This window comes from Phocoena sinus, chromosome 2 (genome assembly GCF_008692025.1).
Source record: "Phocoena sinus isolate mPhoSin1 chromosome 2, mPhoSin1.pri, whole genome shotgun sequence".
NCBI lineage: Eukaryota > Metazoa > Chordata > Mammalia > Artiodactyla > Phocoenidae > Phocoena > Phocoena sinus.
In genome coordinates, this window is record NC_045764.1 from 130,220,674 (window position 1) to 130,236,384 (window position 15,711).

Consider the following 15,711-nt stretch of genomic DNA (forward strand, 5'->3'; position numbering starts at 1 on the left):
CTTCGTTTGCCCCTCGTTGCACCTTCGCTTCGTAGTCAGTTCTTTCATTGATTAGGACTTTGGCTACTCGCTGGAGGCTCGAATCTCCTCATCCCCAGTTTTCTGAGTCGCACATCCTGCCTCTGTGAGGTGGGACCCCTGCATTCTACTCTGAGACTACGTTTTATTTCTCGCTCAGATCCTTTTTGGATGAACACGGGGGTTAGGACAATGATTCTCAGCTGCGGCGATTTTGCCACCCAGGAGGCAGTTGGCAATGTGTGGTCATTTTCAACCTCAAGTCTGGGTGAGAGGTGTTACTGGCATCTCTCCAGATGATAGAGGGTAGATATGGGTAGAGATCAGGCATGCTGCGACATGTTTTACAATACAGAGGACGGCTCCCCACAATAAAGAATTACCTGGCCTGAAATGTCAGTATTGCTGAAGTTGAGAAACTCTGGGTTAGGAGAAGAAAACTGACTTTTCTCTGAACTCCCACTTACAAAGCGTCTTACCTAACTAGCACGTGCCCTCATTTTACAGATTGGGAAAGAGTTTCAGAGATGTTAAGTAATTTGCCGAAGTTACGTAGCTAGTAGCTCCCATTCCTTGCCTTGTACCATAAATTTCAACTGATTGAAATTGTTCATAATACGGTTCAAAGAATTAACACCATATATAGTCTGCCAGAAATAATATTTTCTGCTTATTTGTGAGACTTAAATTTCAGATAACTCTTTTGCTGATTGATGTATTCTCATAACTTCAAATATCTCTGTATCCTTGTTTTTACCCTTAAACATACAAAAGAATTAAGACATAAACAAAAATAAACACCACTAATCTTAAACATATAACCTTGTTTTCTTTCAGACTTCTGGCCCTATGTTTACAATGAGCTCCTCCTGAGCAAAAGAACCCTGTAAATTTTATCATTTATCAGAGTGAAACAATTAATTATAAAATGTATCAGAGACCACAGGAGTTCTAAGAGGTACCCCCAAAGATCTGCATTTGAGACATACTACTCCTTACCCTCATTGTGCCATAGGAACCCAATTCCTCTTCAACAAAGTCAGTCACTCTGACCAGACAGTGACCATTTTTCTTTGATTGTTGCAAAGAGCAGCCCAAGGTAGCCAGGTGACAACGTCACCTTCTAGTTTAATAGAACCGTTGGTGTGTCCTCTGGTGATTTTTATTTATTTTATGGATTCTTTTTTTAATAGAGATATAATTGGCATATAACATTATATTAGGTTTAGGTGTACAACATAATGATTTGATATATGTATATATTGGGAAATGATCACCACAGTCAGTTTAGCTAACATCTATCACCACATATAGTTACAGATTTTTTTCTTGTGATGAGAACTTTTAGGATTTATTCTCTTAGCAACTTTCAGATATATAGTACAATACTGTTAACTATAGTCACCATATATCACATTATATCCCTGGGCCTTATTTATCTTATAAGTGGAAGTTTGTATCTTTTGACCACCTTCCTCTCATTTCACCCCCCATCCCCCTACTCTGGCAACCACCAATTTGTTCTCTGTATGTATGAATTAGTCTTTTGTTTAGATTCTACATATAAATGAAATTATATAGTATTTGTCTTCCTCTGTCTGACTTTTTTCACTTAGCATAATGCTTTCAGGGTCCATCCATGTTTTCACAAATGGCAAGATTTTCTTCTTTTTTATTGCTGAGTAATATTCCACCACGTGCATGCATGCCTAAACTTCTTTATCTACTCACCTGTCAGTGGATGCACAGGTTGTTTCTATGTCTTGGCTATTGTCAGTAACGCTGCTATGAACATGAGGGTGCATATATCTTTTGATGTATAAGATAGAGATTTTTGTTTCCTTTGGATAAATACCCACAGTAGGATTGCTGGATCATATGGTAGTTCTGTTTTTAATATTTTGAGGAACCTCCATACTGTTTTCCATAGTGGCTGCACCAATTTACATTCTCACCTGTAGAACACAAGGGTTTTCCTTTCTCCAAACCCTTGCCAATGCTTGTTATCTGTCTTTTTGATGATGCCATTCTAACAGGTGTGAGGTGATATCTCGTTATGGTTTTGATTTGCATTTCCCTAACAATTAGTGACAATTGAACACCTTTTCATACACCTGTTGGCCTTACATATGTCTGCACTGGAAGCTGTCTATTCAGCTCCTCTGCCCATTTTTTAATCAAATTGGGGTTTTGTTTTTTTTGGGGGGGGTTTGTTTTGTTTTGGGGGGAGATTGCTATTGAGTTGTATGAGTTCTTTATATATTTTGGATATTAACCTCTTGTCAGATATATAGTTTGCAAATGTTTTCTGCCATTTGGTAGGTAGCCTTTTCATTTTGTTTATGGTTTCCTTTGCTGTACAGAAGCTTCTTAGTTTGATGTAGTCCCACTTGTTTATTTTTGCTTTTGGTATCAAATCTAAAAAATCACTGCCAAGACTGATGTCAGGGAGCTTACCCCATGTTTGCGTCTAGGAGTTTTCTGGTTTCAGGTCTTATGTTTGAGTATTTAATCCAGTTTGAGTTGATATTTGTGTAGGATGTAAGATAGGGGTCCAGTTTCGTTCTTTTGCATGTAGTTGTTGCTTTTTCTAACACTGTTTATTGAAGAGGCTATCCTTTACCCATTGCATATTCTTGTTTGTTTGTTGTAAATTAATTTATCATACATGTATGGGTTTATTTCTGGGTACTTTGCTTTGTTCCATTGATCTATGTGTCTGTTTTAAATGCCAATGTCTGTTTTAAATGTTCTAGGTACGGGATATACCAATGAAGAAAACATTTGATAATCCCTACTTTCATATAGTTTACTGCATTGCAAACAGATAGGAAATATAATATTTTAAAAGTACAATATGTTAGAAAGTAATAAATATTATGGTGTGAAATAGGGGAAATGTAGAGGGTGTTCTGAGGATACACTTTTAAATAGAATGATCATGGAAGGCCTCTTTGAGGTGATTTGATTTAAATTCTAAAAGGTATGAAGAAGTCAGCCTTGTGATTATTTCTAGAGGATGAGTGTTTCAAGAAAATAAAATGATTAGTGTGGTTTGGTGATGTGTACATGAAAATGCATTTTTCTGTTTTCGTATGTGTTTAAAATTTTCCATGAATAAAAGTTAAAAATGAAAAAGTAGCCCTGGTTGTAAAACCCACATCCAAATTTTATACCTGTATTTTGGAAAAACAAAATCATGACAGAAAATTTAATAGACCTTCTCAATTAAAAAAGAAAGATTTTATCAAGTTACTTCCTCAGAAACAATGTTTTAACTTGTTTATTTCTCTGCATCCTCACTAAATCTGGGTACTAAACAATCTAGCATTTGATTACATATTGCTGTTTACCCCTGAATACTTGTGTATGTTAGTCTTATTTTTCTTATTATTTGTTAAACTCTTAATCATTACCTTTTTATCTCCCTTTCTATCATTCCTTTAATGTGATTAGACATACATTCTCTATGAAAATTATAGATTGAGAAATAAAACTTAGTGATGACCTTGTTAAATACAACATCAGTCCCTAATCATTCTTACAGCATGTTGCTGTGTTGAGAATATAAAAGAAAGAAAAAAGTAAGCTACACAAAATAGTACATCCACAAGCAATTTCAAAGTTTTGAGGATTAGAGAGCTGGCTCAAAAATACTTTAGGTACTTTTTTCAAGTAATTGGCCGATGTGAGGTATAGTTTGAATAGAGACTTTTCTTAGTTACATCCTTAACATGATTCTTCCACTAAAAATTTTGTTCTTCCAGTGATTTACTTTCCGTTGCCATGGAACTAGGCTACATTGCACAAACATTTTGAGTAAATTCTGTCAGTTTTTCCTTAAAATGACCAAGTGTCTCAACAATTAGATGATAATGATTGACGCAAAAAAAATGAAATCAGCCCAAAGAGTTTACTGGACTCTCTCAAACTTACTTGGCTAGATTGTGAGGCCACACCCAGACCCCAAGGAGGAGTGTCTGAGAGATCACTGAACACCCCTGCATTTAAGGGAATTGATGACAGGCTTGGTCAAGCAGTGAGGAAGACTCTCGTCAGGGCAGATTTGGTCAGTGTTAGTCATACAACCAGAACATCATGTTTAAAGGAAAATGCATGACGCTGCTAGGAAGCTATTTTGGAAGAGCTGGGCCAAAGAAAAGAGAATTACAAATTTAGAGAGAATTGCACTTCGGTGACACAGATAACTTGGAAGTCTGATGCATAAAAAGTTTTGTTTTCATAATTCAGTTCACCCTAGTCATGATGTATTTTATGAGGCAAGATCTGTTTTGAGAACAATGTTGTTACCTCAGGAAGGAAGGATTACTGCATTATACTGACATTCAGTTGGAAACATTTTTAGGATTTGGAATGATTAATTTTTCAGTATCAGACTGTCTACTCACAGGCCTTATTTAATCATAAAAACAGTTTTAGAATAGTGGCCATACCTCAATGTCAAACGCAGAAAACATATAGCATCATCTTAGTTCAAAGGTCACAAAATTTCTTTGAGACCATGAACAGTAATTTTGATCTCTGAACTTAATTGCCTCGTCTGAAAACTAGGGATACAGATTACCTTCCTTCTGCATTTTACTGGTATGGTTTGAGTATACCAAAATCCTGAGCCTGGTTGTTCCAGGCAGAAACCCGAACAAAGGGAAAAATAAAGAATCATAAAAGAACCATTCCTGTGGCCCTTCAAACGATTGTTCCCTATGTTAATTACTAATCCTTCTCTGAAGGGAGAATTTCCTTAGATTTCTACCTGAGGACTAGAGCTTTGCTTTATACTTCTTCACCGTATCACAAATTCTCTATTCAATGATCATTCATTCTTTCTTTCTTTTCGTGTTTTGATCATTTGCTAAATATTAAGATCCTACCATGTGCCAAGTAATGCTAAGGACTGGTGATCCAAAGAGGAATGAGACAGACAAGGTCCAGCCCTCATGGAACTGTTAAGAGAGCAAGGGACACCAACATTATACAAGTATCTATAAGTGCAGTGAGATTGTGCAGTAGCAGAAAGCTCCCTGTGGGAGCTTTCAACAGGGGATTGTGTAACCTATTTGGGAGGTCAGAATGGATTTTAGAGATGTCAAAGCTAAAACAAGAAAAAATGAGGAGGAGTGGGCTGGGCGAAGAATAGAGGGGAAAGTGGTTTAGGCAGAGGAAACAGCACTGAACTGATTTTGAAGTACTGAAAGGAAAGCCAGCAGGGCTGCAGTGAGAGAGACAGGAGCCAGATCTCTGAGGCCTTATTGTAGGTTTGGTCTCTATTCTGAGAGTAATAGGAGGGAAGCCACTGAAGTTTTCTGTTTGTTTATTTTTTTGTTTTATATGTTTAAGCAGGGAAGTGACACAGTCACTTGCATTTTTCAAAGATCATTCTAGGCACTATGTACAGAATGGAGGAGAGGATGCTGTACAAATATATGTGGAGAAACCAGTTAGGAGGCAGTTAGAGGAAATGAGTTAGGAAGTTGGAAGAGAAGAGGAGGAAAAAGTGGACTGATTCAAGAGATACTTAAGAGACAGAATCAATAGGCTTTGATTGCGAGGAAAAGATGAATCAAGGCTACTTCCAGACTTCTGGGTTAACCAAACGGGGGGATGTCATTTATTTAAATAAGGAATACTGGAAGAAGAGAAGGTTTGGGAAGGAGAGTCGTGAATCATAGTTGACCAGCACGTAGCATATACAATAAGCCATTTAGAATACAAAAATCTCAGGTGCAGATTACATATAGATATGCAAATACAGATTCTCATCAAAATTATGCTTATTACTTGATCTCCAAGTCTTGCTTTATAAGTTTTGGATATTTATATCCTTTTAGTGGTCTTTTACAGTCCTGTTCATGGGCATTTCAGATCCTTTTAGTCCAGGCATTGGGTGTTGTACTGGCGTTAGCTTGAAATTGCACTATGTAAAGCCTACCCTTTCTTACAGATTCTAAAACCATAATTTCTTGTTTTCTCTTATCCTTAATTCTCTCATGTAATGTCTGATTTCATCTGAAGATCACTCCCACAGTTTGAATTTTCTTCATTTATTATACTTTTTGTTCTCCGTGGCATTCTAATACACTCAGTCACTTTCTACCCTCCAGCTGCTCATCTTCCCTATGTTTTACCAATTTCCAAAACTGAACAAAAAATGAGAAAACTATTATGAAGGAAGAAGCATATCTTTATGACAAACTATTATTGCCAAATGTTGCTGGGGGATGCCTGTTTCACAGCAGTGAAACAGAATTGAACTGAATGTCTACAAATCTTCACAAAAGCTATAGCTGAAAGTAAGAATCTGGAAAGGTTGAAAACAAAAGCATGGAAAAGATATATCAGGCAATAGAAAAGCTAGTATAAATCTATTAATATCAGAAAAAAGTAAGAATTTAAAGCAAAGAGCATTACTAAAAATAAAGAGGTTGCTAGATATGATAAAAGAATCACCAGGAACAATAAGGAATTGGAGACAAATCCCACAATCATAATGAAGGATTTTAACACCCATTTCTTAATGAAAGATCAAGCAGACAAAAAAAAAATCAACAAGAATATAGAAAATTTGAACAAAACAATGAATATACTTGATTCAATGGACACATATAGAACATTCCACCCCAAAACTGCAGAATACACGTTTTTCAAGCGGAATATTTATGACCATGTATTGGAAGTCTGCACAAATTTCCAGAGAATGGTATCATATATATTGCTTACTTTGAGCACATCGGGATTAAGAAAGAAATATGCACTGAAAAAATATTAAAAGTTCATGTTTGGAAACTAAGAAACATACTTATGAACCACTAAGAAAATAATGGTAATTTGGAAATCTTTAAACTGAATGATAAAAATATTGCATATTAAAAAATGATGGGGATTGCTGCTTCTAGACCTGCTAGAGTAACTAATATTGGGCTTAGCTTTGTGCCACAAACAACTATGAAAGTAGCAAAATATACAAAGCAAGTGTTCTCAGGCAGTGGACAGCAGCACAGGGCAATGATCCTTAACATAAGGGAAACATGTGAGGTGACCTGCATGTTTGCCTTGCCTTTCTGAACAGGAGCGCTTTTTTTTTTTTTTTGGCTGTACGCTGGCCTCTCACTGTTGCGGCCTCTCCCGCTGCGGAGCACAGGCTCCGGACGCGCAGGCTCAGCGGCCATGGCTCACGGGCCCAGCCGCTCCGCGGCATGTGGGATCTTCCCGGACCTGGACACGAACCTGTGTCCCCTGCATCGGCAGGCGGACTCTCAACCACTGCGCCACCAGGGAAGCCCTGGGAGCGCTTTTTGATGTGTGGTACAGGGAGGTGGGCCCAAGTGCAGAGCAGCAGCCTTGCTGAGTAGAAGAGGCAGAGGTCAGATTTGGGCTGCTGAGGTGGCTGTAATTTGTGGGTCAGTATACCCAAAATGACAGAGCTGTGAAGAGGGTAATCTCACAGGGGGTCATCTTCAGGACTATGGCTATGTGGTGGGCTGCCCATATGCAAGTCAAGACCATGAGAGGCCTGCCAGTAGTGACTGTTAGGGGACTAAGAGCATTAACAGAAATACCACTGCTGAAAGAGTGTGGAATCCAATCCGTTCAGACTGGAGGGATCTTACTGAGTACCTTGAACATTCAACTGAAACTCCAGTAAGGTCCATGCCCTACATTAAGGACAAAACCGGTGTAGGATCAAGGTGAGTCAGTGTAATCAACAACCTGCCAGAAAAAAAACTCAACACACTTTAAAGAAAGAGAGTATCATACAGTTCCTCACAGTGTGGCAGCCAAAATTGTTCCACATACAGGAAGAAACTCGTAGAAAAGTAACTCAAGAAGCAGGGGAATGTGACCCTTAATCAAGAGACAAGATAGTCAATAGAAACATAAGTGACTCTGGATGATGGAATAAGTAGACATGGACTTTAAAGCGGCTATTATAAATATGTTCAAGGGTTAAAAGCAAAAGATGAAGTTTTCCTTGAAAAGTGTGAGTGAACAGGTGGGGAATCTCAGTAGAGAAATGGAAACTAGAAAAACAGAACTAAGTGGAAATTCTATAAGTGAAAAATGACAGCGAAACAGAGCTTCAGGGGAAGTTTATTGTCTTAACTCCTTCTGTTCGAATTGAAGAAAGGCTGGAAATTAATGCTCAAAGCACAAAACTTAGGAAATTAGAAAAGAAACAGCAGAATAAACAAAATGTATGGAAGGAGACAGTAATATAATAAGAGGAAAGTAATAACATAGTAAACAAATTTATACAAGGCCAATGTAAGAGTCATAACAACAGCAAACTTCTAGCAAGATTCATCAAGAAAAAAAGAGAATGCACAAATAAACAATAATAGGAATGAAAAAGGAGGCTTAGAAATGCTTCCAACAGTAAAAAGATAAGATATTAACAAGTTTATGCTAACAACTTTGAAAATTAGATGAAAATTGATGGTCTTAGAAAATATAACTTCCTCCAGCTATCTCAAGAAGAAAGTGAATCTCTGAAAAGTAGTTCTATAGCCATGAAATACATTGTCAGTCAATTAAAATCTTCCTGCAGAGCAAACTTCAGACCCGGAGTTCTACCAGTCAAGTAACAAACAGTTCCAATATTATATAAACTATATCGGAGAATAGAAAAAGAGGTGAACTCCCCAATTTTGTTTATAAAATTGGTATAACTTTGATATCAATATGTCAGTGTAACCTAAGACAGTAAAGGACCTGTCCTGACCAAAGTGAAAATCTTAATAGTGAAAGTCTTAAATAAGTTCAGTTAGGAAATGGAATCTTACGTATGTAAAAGTGATAACACATCATTACCAGGATGGGTATATTTCACAAATCCAGGATTAGTTTAATATTAGAAGCAAAGCATGTATGATAAAATTCAACACACGATTTTTAAAAAATTCTTCTTAACAAGGAATAAAAAGGACCTTTCTAACCAGATAAAAGTTACCTACCAAATACAGCAGCTAACATTATTCTTAATTGGTTATGTTGAAAGCAGTCTCTTTAAGTTCAGGAACAAGGCAGGTAGCATAAAGGAAAAGAAGGTCTAAATGGATCTCAGGATGAGAGATACCCCTGGAACTTTACCACACTGTGTAAGGAAGTAAAGAGATGTATCATGTTTATTGAGTATAAGACTCAATATTATTTTTAAAATAATTTCTTCCCAAATTGATCTATAGATTCAGTGCAATTTCAGTCAAAATCCAAATGAAGTTTGTGTGTGTGTATGTATGTGTGTAACTTGTCAAGCTGTATCCATAATTGATATGTAAGAGCCAAAAATACACTTGTGAAGAAGAACAAGATGGGGAGAATTGCCCTACAGATTAACTTATTAAAATATGTAGTAATTAAGGAAAGGTGCTGCTGGTTTAGGGGTAGAAAAAATGACCAACGGAACAGAATAGAACACTCAACCAGAACCCTGCCTAAATGGAAAATTGATTTGTAACAGGCTTGCTTTGCAGATCAGTTGAAGAAAGAATGGACTTAAAAAAAAAAGTATTAATACAATTTAAATGCATGACGCTAGACCCCTACCTCCCACCATGTGCTAAAGTAAATTCCGAATAGATCAAAGGTCTAACTGAAAAGGGCAAATAATAAAACTTTTAGAAAAACACATAGAAAAATATTTTATGGCTTTGGAGTCCAAAAGGATTTCTTAAAGAAGAGCCAAAAATTATAAATCAAAAGGTAAAGATGACAGCTAAGACAATCTTGAAAAAGAAGACCAAAATTGGAGAACTTACACTTCCCAACTTCAAACTTTATTACAAAACTACAGTAATCAAGGCAGTGTGGTATTGGCATAGGATAAACATATAGATTAATGGAAGAAAATGGAGAATCCAGAAATAAACCCTTACATTTGTGGTCAACTGATTTTCTGCAAGGCTGCCAAGACAATTCAGTGGGGAAAAAATAGTCTTTTCAACAAATGGGGCTGGGACAATTGGATATCCACATGAAAGAATAAAACTGGACCCCCTACTTCAACTATACACAAAATTAACCAAATATGATCTAGATCTAAGTGTAAAGAAACTACAAAACTACTAGAAGAGACACTGAGTAAATTTTAGTGACCTTGAGTTAGGCAATGATTTCTTAGATACCAAAAACACCAAAAGGACAAGTGATAAAAAAATAAATTTGAGGGACTTCCCTGGCTGTCCAGTGGTTAAGACTCCGTGCTTCCAATGGAAGGAGCGCAGGTTTGATAGCTGGGTGGGGAACTAAGATCCCCCATGCCGTGCTGTGCAGCCAAAAAAAAAAATTGATAAATTGGACTTCATCAAAATTTAAACCTTTATAGGTCAAACTATACCATCAAGAAATTTAAAGACATCCCACAGAATGGCAGAAAATATTTGTTGAGGGTGGCAAAGAAAGCCCTCTAGCAGTGCAGGAGATGCAAATACTGGCAGTCAGGAAAGCAAGCCCTATTAATGTTGAGACCTGAAGGCATATGGGCAGGGCACCAACAGTACCTGCAGCACAGTCCCAGACTCTCTTCAATAGTATTAGGCAGGCCCCAGTCTTAGCTTGGGTTTCCCCAGCAACTATACATAGCCTGAGGCAAAAGGCTTATGTGCTATCACTTTATTAGGGTAAGCCGGTCCAAGAAACAGGAATAAGAAAAAGAGTGAAGCAAGGAAGGAGGGAGAATCAATATGAAATTGCGTTATGGAGTTGGCCATTATTAAATGCCATTGCTTGCTTGATCTCTTGGAATAGTCCTTAAGAAGCCTTAAAAAGCCCTTGGACTTTATATCCAAAGACCCAAAAAGCACCTGAATACAGTTTTTAAAAGAACAATCAGTTTTCTCCCAAAGGTAGTTAATTGATATCTGTAAACTAAGACTCTCTTAGACCTCCTTCATACCTCAGGTTCCCTTTAATCAACATCCAACACATAATTGGTAGAAATGAATAGCGGGGATAATTGAAATCCACAGAATAATAGCTACCATTTAGTAAGCACAAGGCAGTTTTATATAATGTCTAATCCTCACAAAGTAGCTTTTGTTATACTGATTTTATTAATGCACAAACTGAGATTCAGCTAACTTAAGGAACTTGGCCAAGGTCACAAAACTAGTAAGTAGCAGACCAGGTTTGGGAACCAGATCTGTTTTGTTTTTTTTTTTTTTAAACTCCCAAAACAACACTCTTTCTATTATACCATGAAATCTCTTAGAAGAAAGGCTTGAGATTCCTAAATCTCCTCTTTGCCAATTTTCTTAAAAAAGGTTATTTGTTTTTTAAAAATAGGTCATACAAACACATGGTTCAAAATTCAAGAAATAACAAAAGGGTATCCAGTGAAAACTCTCCTTTTAACCCTGTCCACCCGTCACTCAATTCTGCTTTTCAGGAGCAACTGATGTTACCAGTTTCTTGTGTATCTTTACCAAAGCATTTATACATAAATATAAATAGTCTTTTTCACCCTTTTAACAGAAATGACATAAATACACACTATTCTCACTTTGGGTTTTGTTTTTTGTTTTTTACTTAACAATATGTCTTGGAATTCACATCCATATCCGTACGCAAAGCTTAGCTAACACTTTGAAATGTTCTCGTCACTATACCTTTTATTATTAAAGAGTACAAGATACAGTATAGTAAAGTTTATTTGCTGTTTTCTCTGTCCTACTTATCCACCACTGAAAAAATAAACAAAAAGCAAAATGGTTAAGGATCTGGCAACAAGAAAGGAAAGGAGAAACATGAAATACACGTAAGCTCAACTGCTCTTAAAAGACTTTCTTGTCTTCTCTCAGGTTGCTTTGGCCCTAATGCATCTGTAATTTTCAGGTGTGTTTCATCAAGTACTCTTCCCTTCTGTTGTTTATATGTATGAGTGGAATGTGGCTATATGTTTGTCCTTTTGGCAGCTCAGACTATCTGGCCCCAATGTTCCAAGATGAGAAGATAACGTTGTGAAAGTGAACGGGTAGCCTAGCTCTTGGTTCTCCAAATTTCATAGTCCTGAAGTCTCCATCACACAATATAGCACTTGATTGCATTTAGTCTAATGCTTTTCACGGGTTGTTTCTTTTACCTAGACTATTACAGCCTTCAGGGCTGAGACCATACCTCACAGCATGGTGAAAGCTGTAGTTGGTGCATATTAGTAAGTACAGGAAGGGAGAAGACAGATTTGGTGGTCCTGATACTTCCTCCTGCATTGAGAAGAGGCTAAGAGAGCTGGTGGGGGATGTGGAGAGAGTCGAGGATGGAAGTAGATTGGAATCACAAGGAAGATTCCTCAGGATATATGTGCTAGTCCAACCACACTCCTACATCAACATCTCAGTTGGGGAAGGGAGAGGGAAGGGGGATACATATTTTGAGAAGGCTTCTTAGATGATTCTCATATTCCTCCTTCCTCATACCCCTAATTCATAATTGTGGCTAAAAGAAAGGAGAGGCACAAAGAGCAAATACCAAAAACCCGCTTAAGCTGAAAATTATTAAACAATTTATTTTAAAGGGAAGAAGACAGGGCTTTCTTTTTCTCTCATAATTTTCTTCTTGTCATCATGGTAACACAGAAAGGGCAAACGGTAGTAGTGAAAGCTGCCCATAGACACAACCTAAGAGGCTCGGATGGCCTGTTTTTGTTTTTTCCAGGTTATCTAATTTGTTTGGTTAAAGTTGTTCTATCTTCTTTGTCTTATTTTTCCAAAAGATTCACTCAGAAACATCCTGAATCCATGATGTTAATGTCCACTAACATATACACTAATGTTTTCTAATTTTCTAATTCAGTGGTTCTTAAACTTGAATTAGCATCAGAATCACCTGGAGGGTTTGTTAAAAGCACAGATTTCTGGAATCCATTCTCAGATTTTCTGATTCAGTACATGTAAGGTGGAGTCCAAAACTCTTCATTCCCACCAAATTCCCATTTGATGCTGCTGCTGCTGTTTGGGGATCACACTGTGAGAACTAGTGTTCTGGGCATTATTAATTTCATTCTTTCTGCTGTAGAGGGGTAGGGAATCCTAGGAAGTAGGAGGAGTGATTGGGAATGGCAATCCCAATAAATGTGAATAGGAGAAGATGTTACAATGCACGTTTATGAAGAAGAAATGCTCTTTTGGCATAGTAAAATCCAGAAGTTTCTCTAGCATCTGGATGAGTCTTCTACATAGTCCTAGTGAGAGCTTTTGACCTAAAGTCCATCCTCCCAGTGTGAGAATTCTCATTTTAAAAAAAAAGGTGGAAGGAGAAGGTTACAACCCATCTTGATGTTTCTTTTTTCCAATCCAGCATGAAGTATGTTTTGGGTACACCTACTTTTCTCCATTTTTATTGCCGTGATCCAGTTCCTAATCACTGTCGTCTCTCACCTGGATACTGCAGGGTCTCCCAGTTACTTAACTTACTACTTAAAGTGTGGCTCATAGACCAACAGCAACAGCCTCAGAGCTAGGAGCTTTATGGAAATGCAGGATCTCAGACGCCCTCCCCCTCCCCCCACGCCAGAAACAGCACTTTAACAAGACCTCCAGGTGATTTGTATGCACATTAATGTTAAAAGGCAATAAATGTGCCTAGCTGTTCTATCAGATATCATGTCTGCCCCCTTCAAATCTGTTCTCCACAGCTGCAAGAGTGATCCTCTCAAAACAAATTAGATCAGGCAGTTCCCCTCCAACAGAACCCCTCTGACAGGTCCCATGGCTCTTGAAAGTCAGACTTGGTATCTTGACCCATAAGGCCTGAGGTGAGCTGGTCCCTTCCTGTCTAATCCACCCTCATCCTGCGTCTTGTTCCTCTCTCTCACTGTGCTCCAGCCAAACCTTACTTCTCAGTTTGTCTCACAGGTGAAGATCTTTCTTGCCTTCAAACAAGTCGTTCCTTCTGCCCCGGAACATTCTCCTCCAGCATCCATTGCAAAATCTAGCTCCTTCTCATCTTTCAGCTCCCAGCCCCCTCAGAGAAATTTACCTTGGCCATCCAATTGGTACCCCACTTCCCATTATTATTTATTTCCTTCATGGTACTAATTTATAATTGTTTAATTTGTCGACTTTGTGGGTCAAACACCACCCTTATAAAGGGAGTAAGCCTCTCTTGGTCACAGTGTCGGGTACCAGTATGCACTCAGGAAATATCTACTGAAGGAATGACCCCTTGTGTCTTTACTGAGCAAGGGAAAATTGGATTGGAGGAGGGGAATAGTCTAGGATTTTAAAGGTCACAGAGGAGATAGGGCCTGTATATTTTGGGGTAAAGGAAGGAGGTGGGGAGTTGAGAAAAAAATAAGAACAAAAAACAAGGTGGAGGGAGGCAAAGGGAAAATTTTTGTTGGTTGAGGCATTATCCACATGGGGACACTCCAAAGGGACAGCTGAGCCCACTTCTCCTGTGTGGTAGCGGGGCCAGGTTGGTGAGTGAGTTAGCTAGCTCCTTCGTTTGGTGCAACACCTGGCTTGTGCTGCACTCACCACCTACTCCCAGCCCCTTGTCAGCTGAATGGTTTGAATTCAGTGGTTTGAATTTGAAATCGTTGGCTACCAAGGATAGAGAAGGAGGGAAATATGCTTCCACTTCAACAGTGGCCACCTAAGATGCCCTCAGTGCAGGTAACAGGGATGCTCAGAGTCCCACCCTGTGTGGAGCTTGCACTCAAATGGTTAAAATTATATTTGTAACTAATGCTTCGCTCTCTCTCCAAAGGATATCTCCAGTCTTTCCCCACTAGCCCAGGTTTTCTTTTAATACAGTGATATAATTCTCATTTGCACTACTGCATCCTATTCTGTGGTTGATAGGGTTAATCTAGAGTAGAATGCTGATAATCAGATTTCTTAAACATGTCTACTTCCTTCTGTTCCTAAACATCTCGAATTTCTAAATTAAGAAGTATTAACCTATAAGACATCATTCACGTGTCAATTTTGTTAATGCTGACTTCGAATGTACTCCAAAGGTGGTTGTGAGTAGTACACCGTAAATAAGGTAGTGACAATGAGGTTAGTGTGGGTTTTATTCTGCACTGATCACTTAGATTTTTATAGAGAAAAACTGACGTGGTTATAAATACCTCAGCCAATTATTCAGAACAGCGTTTTTCAAACTTGAGAAAAGAACAGCCCTCCCATAAATACTCCTTGTAAATCTCTAAGAATATGTCAGCAGAGAAATATTGACTTAATAAGCTAAAAAGGCTTTTTGTATAAAAATACCTTTGAATTGTGAATTCTGATGAAAAATAATTTATAAGTGGTAAACGACTGTTTTAAAAACAATCGGGAATTTGGGGACCCTAGTTTAAGAAATCTTGAACTATGTACCAGTTGAGAGAGTGAAGCTGGCATAGTTACTCCTCACCACAGATGAAAGAACAGTTCCATAGGCTTCTTTGTCTCCTTGACTAAAATAAATAATCATTAGAACAATGTGGAAAGTTCACTAGAAGAGGTGGGAATAGGAGACACTTAACTCTGAAGATGACAGAAATCTTCCTGGAGGATGTGACATTTGAACTGAGTTTGGATTTTATGCAGGACTTTGAAAAGCAGATGGAAGAATGAAAAAAATCCATCCCAGGCAGCAAAACAAACAAACAAAACCATTATATGCAAAGATGGGGGTGAAAAAGACCATGACTCATTTCGTAACTGCAAATTGTGCAGGATATTTGAA